Source organism: Natrix helvetica, assembly GCF_964273705.1.
Source record: "Natrix helvetica genome assembly, chromosome: 4".
Taxonomy (NCBI): domain Eukaryota; kingdom Metazoa; phylum Chordata; class Lepidosauria; order Squamata; family Natricidae; genus Natrix; species Natrix helvetica.
Window position 1 is genome coordinate 7,948,851 of NC_138550.1, and position 12,503 is coordinate 7,961,353.

At 45.4% G+C, this 12,503-nt stretch overlaps 1 protein-coding gene across 1 annotated transcript in view; it reads right to left on the reverse strand.

The window, feature by feature from the left end:
* LOC309391704 (disks large 1 tumor suppressor protein-like) overlaps nt 1–12,503 on the reverse strand; it is a gene marked incomplete at its 3' end in the record, with an annotated part of 215,268 nt that overhangs the window by 102,083 nt on the left and 100,682 nt on the right. The window lies entirely within an intron of this gene.

Genomic DNA, 12,503 nt, shown 5'->3' on the forward strand with positions numbered 1-12,503 from the left:
CAATGTATAATGTACATAATGTTGTGGTGAAAGGTACCCTCCCATATTCCTACCAGCTGCTACCAAACCTTAGTAGTGTTCTAACCGAGGCTTCCCAAGAGCATGAAGCAAACTTCTTATCCGAACAAAAAAACCCTTTTATTAATTTACTGTGAATTCTGCTCATTCACATCCAGCAAAGTCTTTCAAAGGAGGATTTACAGTCACAGACCTTATCTGGCTTGGAGAGCTGACAGGCCGATATCTGCAAAACTTGTCAAGGAGTCTCCGAGAGTCACGAACCAATTAAGCGAACTAATTGCCTCCTGCAAACTCCACTCCCCTTTCGCTCCTCTTTGATTTCCTCTGGGAGGGGCCATTCATCCTCCACCTGTGGCCTTACTCCCAAGTCGACCCTTGTTCTTTAGTTGTTCCCTTTGTCTGGCAACTCTGCGCATGCGCACACTGGGAACAGGCTCCAGCTTTTTGTCTGCCTCACTGATGCCTGACTCTGCAGGCAGCTGATAACTGGCATGCGGCCCTGGCCCCCTCTCTACCTCCGACACAGAGTCCTCATCAGAGCCTTCCCCAGACTCCAGGACTGGCCCATCTTCCTCCCCAGCTCTGGGCCAATCATCAGGAGACTGTGAGTTCTAGTCCCGCTTTGGGCATGAAATCCAGCTGAGTGACTCGGCAAGTCACTCTCTCTCAGCCCAACCAAAGCAAAGCGTGCATGCACCGAACCGGCAGTAACAGCAGCAGCTACCCACCCCTGGTGTGTGTGTGTGTGTGTGTGTGTGTATTTATATCTATCGGTTTGTCTGTTCGTCTGTCCGTCCGTCCATGCATCCATCTATCTATATATCTATCTATATTTGTTGTTAGTTGTGAAGTCGTATCCAATCCATCGCAACCCCATGGACAACGTTCCTCCAGGCCTTCCTGTCCTCTACCATTCTCCGGAGTCCATTTAAGCTCACGCCGACTGCTTCGGTGACTTCATCCAGCCACCTCCTTCTCTGTCGTCCCCTTCTTCTTCTGCCCTCCATCGTTCCCAGCATGAGGCTCTTCTCCAGTGATATATATGTACATGCATACAATAAGCATGCTTCCTTCCAGCCCATATCTCTCTAGCCTATTTAGGATGACCCCATCAGCAAGGGAGATGTCTTGACATGCAAAAAAACCCAGCATTTTTGTCCCCCATCCACCGAAGCTTCTTACGCTTGTCGAATAAACAAGGTTTTTATTTGGCATGATTTGTTGAAAGATCCAAGACCAATCATCCCATCTAGGCGATGAACAGCAGGTGCTTTGAAAACACACAGTTCTGCCAATCTGTATGTGAGGAAAGTTCATGTACTCATGTGAGAAAAAGATAGAAAGAAAACTGCAGACAAGCTAATCTTCCCCCCCTCCCTCTCTGTCTCTCTCTCTCTTTCTTTCTCTCTGTCTTTGTCTCTGTCTCTGTCTCTCTCTCCCCACTCTCTCTCTTTCTTTTTCATTCTCTCTCTCTCTCTGTTTCTCTGTGTGTGCCTCTCTCTCTATTTCTCTCTCTTTCTCTCTCTCTTTCTTTCTCTCTGTCTCTCTTTTTCTTTCTCTCTGTCTTTGTCTCTCTCTGTGTCTCTCTCCCCCCTCTCTTTCTCTTTCATTCTCTCTCTGTGTGTGTTTCTCTCTGTCTCTCTCTCTTTTCATTTCTCTCTCTTTCTCTCTCCCTCTCTCTCTCTGTCTCTCTTTCTCTCTTTTTCTTTCTCTCTGTTTGTCTCTCTGTCTCTGTCTCTCTGTCTCTCTGTCTTTCTCTCTTTCTGTCTCTCTCTGTTTCTCTGTGTGTGTGTGTCTCTCTCTCTCTCTTTCCATTTCTCTCTCTCTTTCTCTCTTTCTCTCTATCTCTGTCTCTCTTTTCTCTCTGTGTAACTCTCTCTCTCTCTTTCCATTTCTCTCTCTCTCCCTCTCTCCCTCTATGTCACTTCTCTCTCTCTCTGTCTCTCTCTCCTTAATAAGCTCATGTCTAAATTCATCGACCCTTGAGACACATTGCAGTGAGCTCTATTTGCCAGGGATAATCCATGAAGACTCAGGAAGATGGGGAGGATCAGGTATCTCCCAGCTGTATCAGAGCAAAGATAAAGTCACCACTGTGTTCTAGATCACATCTGGCCTTTGAAGATGTCATGCAAATGGATGATAGAGCAGAGCTGATGCCATTAATCCTACTGCAGTCAATGCTTGAAGGGGGTTGTCCTTATGAAGCAATATGGTTGAGAACATGTGTTTAGTTTTTACACACACACACACACACACACACACACACACTTACTTAAAGGGTTCACAGTGGTGATGTGAACTTTTGATTAAATTTGTGTTGCTTTGTTTCGTTCAGGTTTTAGACACATGTTAGTTTACCTTCCTATGAGCTAAAAGCCTGTAGGAGAGTCTTTAATCAGGAATAGAGTAGAGTAGAGTAGAGTAGAGTAGAGTAGAGTAGAGTAGAGTAGAGAGAGTAGAGAGAGTAGAGTAGAGTAGAGTGAAGGTAGGGTAAGGTAGGGTAAGATAGGGTAGGATAGAGTAGAGTAGAGTGAAGGTAGGGGTGTAAGGTAGGGTAAGATAGGGTAGGGTAGTGTAGAGCAGAGCAGAGTGAGGAAGAGGATGGGATGTAATAGGAATAGAGTAGAGTAGAGTAGAATAGAGAGAAGGTAGAGTAGGGTAGGGTAGGGTAGGGTAGAGTAGGGTAGGGTAGGACAGAGCAGAGCAGAGCAGAGCAGAGTGAGGAAGAGGATGGGATGGAATGGGATAGGGATAGGGATAAGAATAGAATAGAATAGAATAGAATAGAATAGAATAGAATAGAATAGAATAGAATAGAATAGAATAGAATAGAATAGAATAGAATTCTTTATTGGTCAAATGTGATTGGACACAGAAGGAATTGTCTCCGCTGCATAAGTTCAGTGTACATACAAACAACAAAGTAATATAATCATAATATACCAGTAGAAGAAAGTGGCAGAAAAGATGAGAAGGATAATAGTAATACATCCATACAACATGGGTAAATACACTTAAACACAAGACAATGCTGTAGAAATTAGATGTTCAGCAGAGTGATGGCATGAGGGAAAACACTGTCTCTGTACCTAGTTGTTTTGGCATGCTACGCCATACATCAGCATCCTGAGGGGTGAAATTGAAGCAATTTATGTCCTGGATGTGTCTGTAGATATTTTCTCAGCCCTGTTTCTGGCTTGTGCACAGTCTACAGTCCCCAATGGAAGGAAGGCTGGTTGCATATGTTCTTCCTGCTGTCTTATCTATCCATTGGAGTCTGAACCTCTCCTGTTTGGTTGCTGTACGAAACCAGACAGTTATAGAAGTACAAATGAGAGACTCAATCATTCCTCCGTAAAACTGTAGCTCCTGGGACATTCTGTACTTTTTAAGTTTTGAAATTTTCTCAGGTTTGATTCCTCTAGGTCAGCTATGGCGAACCTTTTTTGGCTCGCGTGCCATAAGTGGGGGGAGCGTAGGGGGGTAGTGTACTGGCATGCTGCACCCATAATGAAGTGCGCAACACACACACCCAGTGCGCATGCGCGCACTACAGGCGCGACACCCCATTTTCTGCATGCTTTTTTTGCCCTCCCCAGGCTCCAGAGGCTTTATAGGAGCCTGGGGAGGGCGAAAACAGCATCCCCCCGCCCCTCCGGAAGCCCTCTGGAGGCTTCAGGGACCTTCAGGACGCTTCCCTGAAGCCTCCGGAGCAGTCAAAATGAATCTCCGAGCAAACAGGAAGTGACTTCTGGTTTGCCCGTAGGGCCAGTTTTTTGCGCTCTGGAGGCTTCAGGGAAGCTCATGAAGCCTCCGGAGGGCCTCCAGGGGGGAGGGGGAGGCTCTGTTTGCCCTCCCCAGGCTCCTATAAAGGTTCTGGAGCTTGGGGAGGGCGAAAATGGCTTTAAAAAAAGGTGAACATGCATACTGGCCAGTTGACAGGGCAGCGCCTCGCGTGCCCTGACAAATGGCTCCGCGTGCCACTTGTGGCACGCGTGCCATAGGTCCGCCATCACTGCTCTAGGTTTTGCAAATTCTAGAGCGGGTGACGGCAACCTGTGACTCCGGAGCCACATGCGGCTCTTTCGTCCCCCTGCTGTGGCTCCCTGTTGGCTGAACCCACCACTGGTTGGACCCGCCCCTCACCCTCCCCTTCCAGTCACTCCTCGCCTGGCCTGAGGTGAGAGAGAGAGAAAAAAAGAGAGAGACAGAGACAGAGGTAGAGAGATGAGAGACAGAGAGAGGGGGGAGATAAAGAACGAGAGAGAGAGAGAGAGACAGAGACAGAGACAGAGACAGAGACAGATAGATACCCGTTTCCCACAGAAAAAATGAGGAGTCACAAAACCTGGGTAGGTGTGGCTGGAGTGGTGGTCATGTGACTGGGTGGGAGTGATATCGAATTGGCCACACCCAACCAGGATTTGTGACTCCCGGTGTTTTCTTTTCTGTGGGAAATGGGTCCGAATGGCTCTTTGAGTGTTTTAAGATTGCAGACCCCTGTTCTAGAGGAATCAAAGCTGGATTTTTCTTTCCAATGCGAAATTGTGGACAAAAGCAAAATAGTAATATTATCGGTAAATTAAACACTGTCTTCTTCCCAACCTCAAAGAATCCCATTCGCTCTTCGCCTGCCTTTGTATGCATTAGATCACCTTTGTTTATGCTCTGCTCAAAACTCAAGCTGGAATAGCGACAAATGTCGCATCCACAAAATTATTAAAAGGATCAAACGGAAAGGAAAAACCAATCCCGGCAGTGAAGCAGAGCGTAGAGCTTATTACTTTCACATTCTAAAAACAACAGCCCTCAAACAACGATCATCAAACCATTGTTTATAGTCACCTTAAGAGGGTGAAAACCTTCTAATGAGAGAAGGGAAAGATGACAGATTGCTAATATCTTGGAACCCATAAAGGAAAACAAGAAGAGTTGTGAAGGCAGGGACAGAGCTGATGATTAAAGGAACAGAGGTGCCGAAAGCAAGCGAAGATGAAAGGTGCCGAATAATAAGGCATTGTCCTCCTGCAACCCCTTTCTCTCCCAGTATCCCCAAACAGCAAAGCTTTCAACAGAAATGTGCCAAATTCTGTCTCTTATAAACAATGTCCCAAAGCTGCTTTTTTTCAAGAGGAAACTGGACTTTCTTGGAGGTTTTTTTGAAGACGTTTCGCTTCTCATCCAAGAAACTTCTTCAGCTCTGACGGGATGGTGGGGAATGGAAGGATTGACACAAGTCCTTTCAGCAGTTCCAAGAAGGCTCCATACCCATTTGCACAAGTGGCCTCAATGACTTTCCAAAAGAATGCAAATGACCAACTCTCAGAGAGAATTGGAGAGAGTTGGTCATTTGCATTCTTTTGGAAAGTCATTGAGGCCCCTTGTGCAAATGGGTATGGAGCCTTCTTGGAACTGCTGAAAGGACTTGTGTTGTAGAACACAACACAATCCTTTCAAACTACAACACAGATCCTTTCAGCAGTTCCAAGAAGGCTCCACACCCATTTGCGCTATTCCGATGACCCTGACGACACAGATAAACCTCCTAATGGCCTCAACGACTCTCCAAAGGAAGGCAAATGGCCAGCTGTCTGCAAGGAATATAAATCCTTCCATGCTGGCTGAGGAATTCTGGGAACTGAATTCCACAAGTCTTAAAGTTGCCACATGTGGATATCAGATAAAAGGCAGCCTGAAAACATGGCAGACCTATCAAAAGAGACACTTCCTACTCTACAGCTTTTCCTCCTGTATCTCAAAGTTGTTTCCTCATACCATTGCATCTTGTCAGCCACGATTTTCATAATGCTAGCGCTTTCTTTTCCACTTAGGCACCTTCTAGAGGTTTGAACTATAGCACCCAAATATCTCCACCGTTGCCATGACGGCTTAGGAATTCTCAGCCCATCTGTAGAAGACTGCAGGACGATGGGACTCTGCTCTTCCCATCATATTACCCAACACACCAGTCAGCCAGGCTAAGCAGGAGAAACAGATGAACTGTCATCAGAGGTGGTATTCAGCTAGTTCGGACTGGTTCGGGCGAACCGGTAGCGGAAATTTTGACTGGTCTGCCGAATCGGTAAATACCACCTCTGGCTGGCCCCGTCCCTCTTGCCTGCTTGCAAGAAGCCTGCAACCACTGCTGCCAACTCGGCTCTGGTTGGTAAAGAGGCGGCAGTTGCAGGCTTCTTGCACCGAAAACTACAGGCTGAAAAAAAGGCCTGAAGTCCCATCACCGTGCCGCAGCAGAGGTGCTCAGAAGGCAGCTGGACTGCGTTGTCTCTTCTGAGGTATTTTGATACAGGGGGAGGGGGGGGACCATAAAGGGACAGGCCACAGGAGCTGCCTTTTCTGCCGGTTCTGTGGGTATGGCTTGAGTGAGCATTGCCAACTCGACGTCACATTGAGCTGACCACGCCCACTCAGTCCCATGCCCCCCGCCAAGCTACGCCCACCAAGCCACGTGGTGGAATTCAATTTTTTTACTACTGGTCCTGTGGGCGTGGCTTGGTGGGCGTAGCTTGGCAGGGGGCATGGGGCTGAGTGGGCGTGGTCAACTCAACGTGACGTCAAGTTGGCAATGCTCACTCAGTTACATGACCCCTGCCAAGCTACCCCCACCAAACCACGCCCACAGGACCAGTAGTAAAAAAATTGAATTCCACCACTGACTATGATGTATATCATATAGAGATTTAATAGTTCTCTGGAGTGATGTGTTGCAGGGGGAAAAGCCAAAGAAATGTTGTGTTAATCAATATTTAATCAATCACTGTTGATTTTCTCCTCAAGACACCTTAAGGAGAGGCCACAAAATCATATTCTCAATGTCCAAGAAGCAGAAGAACTCTAGTTGGTTAAATTTCAGACCCCCCTAAAGGTTAGGAGGAGAACATCCTGGCGATAATAGTTTGGTCATGGAATGAGGTACTTTAGGGTGTTGACTTCCTAGAAAATCAGGCACTTATTGATTTCACTAGGAAAGAATTTGGTATAGTTCTCCAAATTGACAAGGACAGTTCGAAACTCAAAACCAAAGGCAACCGGACCAAAATTAGCACACAGCCACTTTTGCATGTATCTGCTTATCACTATGATTCCAAGGTTTAGTCAACCATAAAATCAATTTTGCATAATGCATTGAAGAAGAAAAGCATTAGAATGAGAAATAGAAGTTGCATTGTCTCTAACAATTTGGAAACACTTCCAATCATTGTGACATGAAAATATATGACTTTTTTGTGATAGTCATCCTTCCTTCCATTTCTGCTCATTTACCTATCTTCCTTCCTTCCTTCCCTTTCACCTTCCTTCCTTCCTTTCCTTTCTTCCTTCCCTTCCCTTTCATCTACCTACCTACCTTCCTTCCTTTCTTCCATTCCCATTCATCTACCCTCCTTCCTTTCTTCTATTCCCATTTAGCTACCTACAGTATCTTCCTTCCTTCCTTTCCTACCTTCCTTCCTTCCCTTCCTTCCTTCTCTCCTTTCCTTTTTTCCTTCCTTTCGCTTTTACCTTCCTTCCTTTCCTCCATTCCCATGAAGATACTTATCTTCCTTCCTTTTCTTTCCTTCCCTTCCCTTTCACCTTCCTTCCTTCCTTTCTTCCATTCCCGTTCATCTACCTACCTTCCTTTCTTCCTTCTCCTTTCCTAGGAAAAAAAATATTTGCCTCATTTTTATTCAAGTCCTTTTTTTATTCCTATCATTGGATTTATGTAGCTGCCAATCTCGCAGATGTGACCGTGGGGAGCTTATAATAAAACAGATTTTAAAAAAAGAAACAAAATACATAATATAAACATTTTAAAAAGCATGTTTCCCAAAGACATCAGCGGTTATTTATGTTTGCAGAATGGTTTTTTGTTTTTTTTTAAAGACAAATTATTTTCTTGCTCCTAAAAATTACAGGCGCTTGTTCTGGGATCCTGTTATGTCTCCTTTGGCTGAAATGCAGGTTTAATACAAATTCTGAAGAACAAATATGCTCTCTCCCTTCTCCCCATACATTTTCTTAAGGAAAAAGCCAGCCCTGAGAGGAATAAGCCTGACAGCGTCTAAAGATGAAAACAAAACCCATCAGGAATTTTAAAATCATTTCATTAGTTAAAATTAAAGAGAAAAATTTAAAATGCAATCAAGAGAGGCAGAAGCAAAATTAGCAGATATTCATCATCCTGCTAAATTATTGAAATGTGGCAAGATGGAAAGCAAACACTGTTGACTGCTATAATAAGAGAAACAGGAGGCAGAACCTAAAGTCTCTTTCATACTAATTAAATATTTTCATAAGGAAGTAACACAAACACACACCTCTCTTTCCTGAAAGCTCCTTAAAGCAGTGTTGTGTTGCCTACCAACAGTTATTGTAATCTTTTGATTGACGCGATGCAGAAATGGGTTGTTAATTTTGTTACTAACGGTTTGGGCATGTGTAGAAGCATCTGGGCAGGTGGGCGAAGCCTCCCGCCACCGCTGCTACGAATGGTTATAAGTCGAGGACTGCCTGTATTTTGTAAAAAGGGCTATAAGCACAACTCTGAACAAATTTCCAAAGGGGAACAAAGCAGACAGATGCAAAACCATCCCTGGAACATTATTTAGTTTAATTCCAATCCTGCTGATTCATCATTGCAAACAGGCAATTTGCCCATATTTTTCCAACAATTACCTTTTTGAGAAGAAAATCCAATTGCTTTTTTTTGTTGTTAATTGGTGAAAACACACTGATTAATGCACACAAAGGTTCGGTAAGACGAGTTGATCCAAAAAGAATAGAGGCTAAACAAAAGATTTCTGAAAAAACCTTGGTACCACTTTATAAGGCCTTGGTAAGGCCACACTTGGAATACGGCATCCAGTTTTGGTCGCCACGATGTAAAAAAGATGTGGAGATTCTAGAAAGAGTGCAGAAAAGAGCAAACAAAAGGATTAGGGGACTGGAGGCTAAAGCATATGAAGAACGGTTGCAGGAACTGGGTATGTTTAGTTTAATGAAAAGAAGGACTAGGGGAGACACGATAACAGTCTTCCAATATCTCAGGGGTTGCCACAAAGAAGAGGGAATCAAGCTATTCTCCAAAGCACCTGAGGGTAGAACAAGAAGCAATGGGTGGAAACTAATCAAGGAGAGAAGCAACTTAGAACTGAGGAGAAATTTCCTGACAGTTAGCAGAGAAGAGCAACAAAGATGATTAGGGGACTGGAGGCTAAAACATATGAAGAAGGGTTGCAGGAACTGGGTATGTCTAGTTTAATGAAGAGAAGGACTAGGGGAGACATGATAGCTGTGTTCCAATATCTCAGGGGCTGCCCCAAAGAAGAGGGAGTCAAACTATTCTCCAAGGCACCCGAGGGCAGGACAAGAAGCAATCGGTGGAAACTAATCAAGGAGAGAAGCAACCTAGAACTGAGGAGAAATTTCCTGACAGTTAGAACAATTAATCTGTGGAACAGCTTGCCTCCAGACGTTGTGAATGCCCCAACACTGGAAGTCTTTAAGAAGATGTTGTCTTCATTTGTCTGAAAGGGTATAAGGTCTCCTGTTTGAACAGGGGGTTGGACTAGAGGACCTCCAAGGTCCCTTCCAACTCTGCTATTCTGCTCTCAGTTTATATCAGTGATACCAAACCTTTTTGTAAATGAATGCCAAAATTGTGCGTGCGCGTCCATGTGTGTGCCCCACACCCACAATGCAATGAGCCCCCCCATCTGCACATGCACGTGTGCCCCCCATGCATGCATGCATGACACACACACACCCCGTGCATGCGTGCACAAACCATCCCCACCTCCTCCGTGTTTCTGAACTTTTGGTTGGCCCGTTGGGCCCATTTTTCATGTACCGCGAGCTCCGGAGGCTTTCCTAAAGCCTGGGAAGGACAGAAATGGCCTCTCCTGGCCCTCCGGAAGGCCGAAAACCAGCAGGTCGGCGTGTGCATGCACACTGGCACTGACGGCTCGCGTGACCGCAGATATGGCTCCGCATGCCACCTGTGGCCCGTGTGCCATATGTTCGCTGTCACGGGTTTATATTCTAGCGTGAATTGCGTGTCAGTGTTGCCGGGGGGGGGTCATCTTATAGATTCTTTGTTTGGGCTGTTTACTGTTGGCTCGTTTGTCAGTTTTTTGATTGGAGTATCATTTACTTCTTGGTTGTTGGTCTAGGTGGGGAGGTGTTTGGGTCTTTTTCAGCTTGTTCGTTGTCTCTTTTGCATGGTGTGTAGACATTGTTTATATCTGTGTGCCTATTGATGGCTTATTTGTCAGAGTGTCAGGCTGCCTGAAATTCCCTCCCATTTTTGGCCTCGGCTTAGTCTAGGACAGCGATGACTAATCTTTTTTTGATCGCGTGCCAAAAGCAGAGGGGAGCACAGGGGGGTCGTGCCCACACCCATAATGCTATGCGTGCAACCCTAGCACGCATGCATGTGCGACACCCCCCCCCCTCGTGCGTGCATGCACATGCGACCAGCATGGACATACCCACAAACCGGCGTTTGCCGTGCTTTTTTCCTCCTCCCCAGGCTCCAGAGGCTTTTAGGAGCCTGGGGAGGGCAAAAACAGCCTCCCCCACCCAGCCCCGCCCCAGAGGCCCTCCAGAGGCTTCAGGAGCTTCCCTGAAGCCTCTGGAGGGCGAAAAACGGCCCTACAGGCAACCTGGAAGTTCGGGAACGGTGACTTCCGGTTTGTCCATAGTGCTGTTTTTCGCTCTCCGGAGCCTTCAGGAGGCTTCACTGAAGCCTCCGGAGGGCAAAAAACAGCCTTAAAAGAAGGCCAAAATCAGCTTGCCAGCATGCTCGTGTGCGCTGGAGCTGATAGGGCAACGCCTTGTGTACCCTAACAAATGCCTCCATGTGCCACCTGTGGCACGTGTGCCATAAGTTCGCCATCACGGGTCTAGGATGATCACAGTTTCCCAGTTGGAACTATGGGTTACGTATGTCCATACGTTGCGAAATTAAAGAGTTTTCATCATGTCTATTGATTGAGATTAACAATTAACCAGTTAACTAACCAGTGAATTAATTAACCAGTTAATTAATCTCTAAGATTAACAATTAACCAGTGGAACGCTTATATTCAGAAGTTGTGGGTGCTTCATCACTGGAAGAGACTGGACAGAAACTTATCTGAAATGTTATAGGGCAGGCGTGTCAAACTCGATTTCACCAAGGTTGTGTTTGACCTAGAGGGGCCAGGGGGGCATGGCCAGCTTGATGTCCATTTTCGACTGTGTCAAAGGGTCCTCTACATGATCAGGGGGTCAGACTAGAAGACCTCCAGGGTCCCTTCCAGCTCTATTCTACTCTGAATTCTGAAAACATTAAACATCTTTTAACGCACAAGGGTCCCTCAACTGAGGGGATGTGTATAGAAACGTGCGTTTTAAAATCTCTGCAGCTTCCTTGCCAGAAAGGATCGTTGTGCACAAAAGTGATGTTATACACACTAACTGACGTGTGAGAAAAATTCATTTTTCAGCTTCTCTCCTTGTCAAGACAAGAAAACCGCAGCCTTCGATGCCCCTAGAAAAAGCTTGCAAGGCTTCTGTACACCTGACATGCAAACCATGTATTTTTAGACCCAAAAGCCCAGGAGGTAAACAGCAAGACAAGGAGGGAAGGGGGGAAAAAATTCCGAGCAAAACTGCAAACGTCAATTAAAACTTCCAGATTGCTGGCCGACAGATCAGCTGATTCTTATTGGTACGGTAAGGTCAAATTAGATCCAGGAACGATAAATCCAGCAGAATTAATTAGGAAACATTTTTTTAAAGTGGACAGAACGGAAACTTTCCACTGGCATAAAATGAAACTGTGGCATCAACAGTGCAAAATGTCAACGAGATCCAGAGTTGCAGCCAGATTAGAATTAAACATGGAGAAAACCCATCAAAAATGTGGTCTGGCTGCGTTTCTCGACTCTGACAAGCCCATTAGGTGTGACTATTCGTACACAAAACTTTATTTCTGTGATGGTTTTTACAACACCCGTTACTCTCCGAGACCCAGCAAAATATATTCCACCTTTATCTGCTGTAATATGATGATACTGAGGAACTCAAATTTGGCAGGTTAGGAGAAACAGAATAAGAGAATAACAGAGTTGGAAGGGACTCTTAGAGGTCATCTAGTCTAACCCACTGTCCAAGCAGCAGACCTATCCCATTTCTGACTGGTTTTTGCTACTACAGAGCTGTGTTCACACAATATGCCTTAGCTGGATCGGTTTTGTTTATTTAGTGTGCCGCATCTACAGAGGTCAGGCAATCACTGATATGAAAATTTAGTTTAAATAAAGCATCAGCAAATACACTATATTGCCAAAAGTATTCACTCACCTGCCTTTACTCGCATATGAACTTACTGTAAGTGACATCCCATTCCTAATCCATAGGGTTCAACATGATATCGGTGCATATTGTGAGGTCACACACTAATGTTGGACGAGTTTACGTGGCCTACCACTTTGTGG